Genomic DNA, 6,587 nt, shown 5'->3' with positions numbered 1-6,587 from the left:
TATAACCTGCTCTTTAGATAACAATGGACAAATAGCAGTTATATATGCGGATTTTAAAAAAGCATTTGATACTGTGGTTCATGATATATTAATTCAAAAACTTGCCACGTTCAATTTTAGTCCCCAAATGATATTTTTTTTTTCAATCTTACGTGACGTAGGTAATCCGTTTTTTCATTAAGAATATAAAACTGAAAGCTTTCGCGTAAATTCTGGAGTCCCTCAGGGGTCTAATCTTGGGCCTCTATTGTTTTTATTATTTATGAATGATCTGCCACGTTATATTAAAAAATCTCATGAAATAGAAGGTGTCCGGGAAGTAGGGACGAATATTTAAGTGCTATAAAACTAATATAAAATATATTGAAAAAAAATTATAAACACATTGAGAAACTTCTCCCATTTATGTATACATACACATTAGGTAATTTTCTCACATTTATGTATGAAAAATTGTGTCAGGCATATGACCACCCAAGGCTGCACGGTAATGAGCAATGCGTTCATTGAAATTTGCGATGACGCATCACAAACATCTGGTGTGATGCCGTTGTATTGCCTGTGGTTTGTTCACGTACACTTTAGATTTCACAAATCCCCCCCCACACACACACACACAAAAAGTCACAAGGGGTAAGATCGCATGATCGGGCAGGCCTTTCCTGATTTCCTCGCAAATAGATAATTTTTTGAGGAAACTTTTCATCCAGCAAAACGCGGTCTTCCAGTTTGCTTAACATTTAACACTGACTCCGTGGTCTCAAACTTCAGAACCAACTTCCGAACTGATGATTCAGTAGGAACAACATTACGTCCAAGTGTCACACGCCAATCTCGAACGGTTGCCGTGGTACTTTCCTTGTTTTTGTAATAACTTTTAATCACTTGGATATGTTGCTTTGTTGTCAAACGCTCCATGCCGAAATAAACACCAACCTACAATGCTCACAACACAGGCTACTAATCGGAAGGATAGAGGATAACAAACATGGTAAAACCATGGCTGCCAACCGTCATATGATAAAATGGTGCGAAGTTTAAATTCGTCCTTATTTCCCGGGCACCCTACTTTTTGCAGATGATTTTAAAATACTCGTAGATGTGAAATGTATAGATGACTGTCTACTCTTGCAACAAGATCTGACTAACATATTAAAATGGTGTACTCGCAATAGACTTACGGTAAATATTAATAAGTGTAAAACCATGATATACAGTAGACGTGAGAAAACGTATGACTTTACTTACACGATCAATGGAATAAGTTTTTTTAAAAATTAGATACAATTAAAGATTTAGGTGTGATATTTGACAAAAAAAAAAAAAAAAAAATAACCTTTTCGCATCATGTGGCAAATATTACTAAGGATGCATATAGAAATCTTGGGTTTCTTATCAGAACCACCAAAGAATTTACGAATGTTAACTCTCTGAAAACGCTTTACTTTTCTTACGTAAGATCCAAACTTGAATATGCCTCACTTATTTGGAACACTTCCGTGAAAATCCGTAGTCGAAAAATTGAGACGATACAAAGCAAATTCATACGTTTTCTCACATACAAAAGGACAGGATTTTATCCAAAATATGAATCATATGATAATTTACTTGGAAACTTTACACTTCGGACTCTTGAACAAAGACGGACGTTGAAAAATATCATTTTCTTGCACAGAAATTTGCACAACAACTGTACAGACATAATTACGAAGATAATGATACAGGTTCCAACCATCAAAACACGCAAGGGAAATAGTGGCCTGTTCTACTGCAGGAAGGCACGTACAAATGCACTGCATATGTCACCTACATGGAGAATTTGGGCTACATACAATAAAATCAGTAACGATTATAAAGATGTAGATATATTTAATAGTTCTGAAAAGTTATACAAAAGAGTAATGCGGTGTATTTTGTAAAGAAAAAAATCAAGTAAGCTGTATTATTTTAATTCAAGATTGTATTGAATTATGAATTAATCAATTTTAATTGTATCAATTTTAAAATTATGTTTGTGTCGATAAATAAATAAAAAGAAAAACTAAATGACACCGAATAGAAACGAGAATATTGACGAATGTCAAATTGACTAATAGACATTAATAAGGTGAACATTAACCAGCGGTCAGCGATTGTGAGCCACTGATACTAGGAACTTAAGTTAAAATTTGCCTCAGAAATGATCAAAAATTCCTTTGTACCGCCCGTCTTTTCTTATATTCGCCCTCTACCCCTCTCCTGGACCAACGGGCACAAAAGCCTAGTCGCTTGAACTTTGATCATGTGCATTTCATTTACGCTGACTTTTCTCAACCCTTAACCGTGATCATTGAACCGAAGTACTATGTGGGGACATTGTTTATGACAAGGTGGAGCACCCTTGAAGACACACCCTTGAAGACATTTCTTTCTATTGTGATAATGTCACTCAATCCATAATAGTGATGGGAAAAATGGTTCATTTCGGAGAATTGATTCATTTAGTCTGATTCACTGAAATGATTCGATCATTTAATTCGTTCATATGAATTGGTTGTCAGCGCATTCCCTTCGCGCAAGTGAATTGGTTGGGAATGATTCGCTCATTGAATCAGTTAGGTTTCCGCCCATCTATTTTGCGCAGATGAATTATTCGATCATATGAATTGGTTGGGAATGATTCGCTCATTGAATCAGTTAGGTTTCCGCGCATCTATTTTGCGCAGATGAATTATTCGATCATATGAATTGAGTGGGAATTATTCGATCATATGAATCGCTTGGGCTACCGCACTTCTTTTCTGCGCAACTTAATAAATTCCTCGTGAGGAGAGGAAGTACACCACATGACATGGCCAGCGTTGCATTGGGGTGAGTGGTGGCTCAGTGCTATTATGAAGTTTCAATAATATGATGTTGCTCTGCTCCCATTGTTGTTATTTTTGCATCTTGTTTTGATATTAGGGCTTGAGGCAAAAACTAACACTGTTGCAATCTCCACGTTTTTTCTGCCAATTTCAGTTCTCGAGGAAGTACTTTGTTGAAATATACTCCATAAAATTTTCACGGGATACTAGCAGTTTTAAGAATTTATTTGTAACTTCTTATTGTCGTACATATTAATATGGGGGAAAATATAGAGTCCTAAGTGCAATGTATAAGCTACATTCATGTTTTTTGGTTTAAATACAAAAGTACTATGCAATGAGTCCGTAGTAGTATATTCATTTCTGATGCGTATTATTTCCCCAGGTACACTTTGTAAAGTACACATTATGTTAATGAATTTTATTCTGTTGTTACGTCTTACAGTTTTGCACTATAGGCTAAAGAAGAGGCGGATGATTAATTAAAGTAAATTGTTATCTCGCAATCCATTCTATTCTATCCTGAGGTCACCGTGGCTCACTGATAAAGCTGTTACCTCTGGTGTGTGGGGTTCTTGGTTTGATCCACTGCTAAATAAGTTTGTGGTGTACATCATGACGTCGGTGGGTTTTGTCGGGGTACTCCCGTTTCCTCCCACACTCCCGTTCCACCTATTCTTCCATAGTCATTTACTTGCCTTAATCATTCGTTTTCCTTAGATTAATGGACATAAACGTGGAATGTTAAACTGCAAGATTTCTCTTTTATCCTATTACATTCTAAAATATATTCTATTTTATTCTTGACTGGCAAAAAATAATGATCCTTTTGAATTCTTTTGAGCTAGAGAAGAAAGGGAGTTAACACATCAACATATACTTAATATTATTGTGATCATTTTATAAGGTTGAGTAAACGCGGAATGAAATGAAATGTTAAAAAGTGTTACGTTCCATGGTTATCTTCGTCGAGACTAAAGGAAACGATGATGAGGAGGATGAATGAAATGGTGAAATGAAGTAAGTGAGCGAAAACGAGAGAATTCAGAGAAAACCCACACATATGGCGTTTGTCCACCATAAAGCCCATTTGGCGTAAATAGGAGAAAATCAGGGACCGAATCCACCAGAGGTGAACGCTTTAAGACTGAGCCAATACTACTTCAATAAGCAAGAGATGAACTTATATTTGCGAAAATACTGGTAACCCCAATTGAACCCAATCTGAGAAATGCCCCAGGGGATAATTCTTAGCCTCGGGGTATTTTCTCCTCGCCTACCCCAGAAATCATCACTGTTCATCTATATTCTTAACAGAAAACCATTAGCTAGTTAAATTTGAGTTGAGTTGATTTTGAGCTTAACGTCCCATTCAGCAGCAAAGCTATATGAGACGTGGACCTACTGGTTAACATGGAATCCGAACCACATGAGCTCTTGCCGGGAATCGATCCCGGGTCTCCCACATCCTCTTGTTTACATGGAAGCTCAGAAAACCATTTGTATCTCTACTTCCATTTCAATAGTAGTAAAGCAAAAAATATGTACCACTAAACAAGGGCACTGATTTCTCTGTAACTTGGGGGGGGGCGCATTAAGGTGTGTTTGGTTGCAGACAAGGATCTAAAGGATTTTAAGACTAATTCAAGTTATGCTAAATATTGAATATTCATAAAAATACATTTAAGCATTCAGGGGTCCGGTCCCCCCAGAATCGGCGCCCTTGCCACTAACTTTTTTGCATGTGGACAAGTGTTTCTACTGAAAGATGCAATGCATTATCTTCCCAGAAAGAATCTGAATCTTTCTATAAATGTATATACATTTGTGAAATCCATTATGTGCAGTACAAATATTTTACAGTGCACTTTTTATGTGTAAATATTGTATTTAGATTGAATATAATATAGTACTTTGAGCTGATTATGAAACATTAAAATTGACCTTTTTGGCTAGTGTAGTTGAAAGTGATGGTAATATCTTTATCCAATGTACGTATAGTATCTTGATAAAATAGATAAACGATCATCAAGAGTATGTTGAAACTAACTACGAAATCGTATTATATCTAATTGAGCAACACTGTCAGTACTTCACGACGAGAAGCAAGCAACAGAAAAGTTTATTTTGAAAGCAATCTGCTTCTAACTAGGGATGGCCACAAAGTTCCGGTTCCGGTGGAACCGGTTCCGCGAGGAACCGGTTCTCGGAGATCCGATTTTCAGAACCGGTTCTAGAACCGGTTCCGGACCTGGATCCGAAAACCCGGTTCCAGAACCGGCTCTTAAGAACCGGTTCCAGAACCGGATCTTAGGAACCGGTTCCAGATCTGCATCTGAAAACTCGGTTCCAGAACCGGATCTTAGGAACCGGTTCCAGATCTGGATCCGAAAGCCCCCAAAGACCCGTAAAGGAGGCACAAAGTTCACCTTCAAATATAATGCAAAGAGGACCATGCGCTTGTGCCTTCCCCGCCCAGACCCGCTTGTGCCCCCAGAAAAAAAATTTGGTCCACCAGTAGCCAAATGAGTTGGCCAGTTTGGCTGTTTAGCCAATGAGTTTGCCAGTTACCCAGTTTATTTAGCCAAATGAGACAATCTGCCGTCGTCTGGGCGCCTGCCTGTCGCTTCCACCATTTCATCTAGCATACTGTTCACAGCTTGCCAGCAGCTCGCGTTTAGCGTAGGGATGGTAACAAAGTTTCGGTCCCAGCGGAACCGGTTCTGTTTTCAGAACCGGTTCCAGACCTGGATCCGAAGAAGTGGTTCCAGACCTGGATCCCAAAAACCGGTTCCGGAACCGGATCTTCTAGAACCGGATCCGTTCAGACCCAAAAACCGGTTCCACCGGGAACCGGTTCTGGCCATCCCTACTTCTAACAACGCGGCTTCCTCTCTTCGCAAGAAGCAACCCTACCACGCAGGAAGAAAAAAACGCACGCTATCTACGAAAGAAGGAAGAAAAAACGCGCATACGGTTTTCTTTCTTTTATCATTCCCCGTGAACTGCAAGCGCATTTGCAGAAGCAACCCTACCAATTCTCTCACAAGCTGGCACTTTGTGATTCTCAATTCATTTCGATCACGGCAAGCAATTCAGTGGAAAGTAAAATGATTCATTAGAAGAATCGATTCATTTCTGGCAAGAATCATAATTCATTTTATTCACGCCATGATTCGTTCATAATGATCGAATCGTTCATGATCGACACAACACTAATCCATAAGCAACATATGCAGTTCACTTCCTTTTGCTTGTTGGTCCATTCCCATTTCAGACATATTTGCAATGGTATTCTCTAGCAACGACGCGAAGGGTTGTTGGGAGAGTTTATAATATTTGTATTTTCTGCATATGGTGAAATTGTGGGAAGACTGCTGCTGTCTTTAGTGGTGCTGCCGTTGTGCTTAATATAATATCTATTGAAAAGCTAAATTTCCGTACATTTTATCTCATATTCGTAAAATCTCCCTTTCTTCCTCTTTAAAAAAGATTTCCTAATTCTCCCTGCGCTGCATGAAATTTTCCCCAAACTAGCATCACTTGTAAGTGTGGAATTGGGGCTAATTGATGTATGAGTCCATTTCAATTGTAAAGGGGTGTTTCAAAGACAACCACGCAAAGATTCGGGTGTACATTTCGATGCATTTTATCTGTATCTCAGTCTGCACAATATTTATTTGAAGCTATTTGGAAAATTTTTCCTCATAACATTTTCTCTAATAAATAATCACATAAAAC

This window comes from Thermobia domestica, chromosome 2 (genome assembly GCF_964235325.1).
Source record: "Thermobia domestica chromosome 2, izTheDome1.hap1.1, whole genome shotgun sequence".
Classification (NCBI taxonomy): domain Eukaryota; kingdom Metazoa; phylum Arthropoda; class Insecta; order Zygentoma; family Lepismatidae; genus Thermobia; species Thermobia domestica.
The sequence above is the reverse complement of the archived record's forward strand: the minus strand, read 5'-3'. Positions refer to the sequence as shown.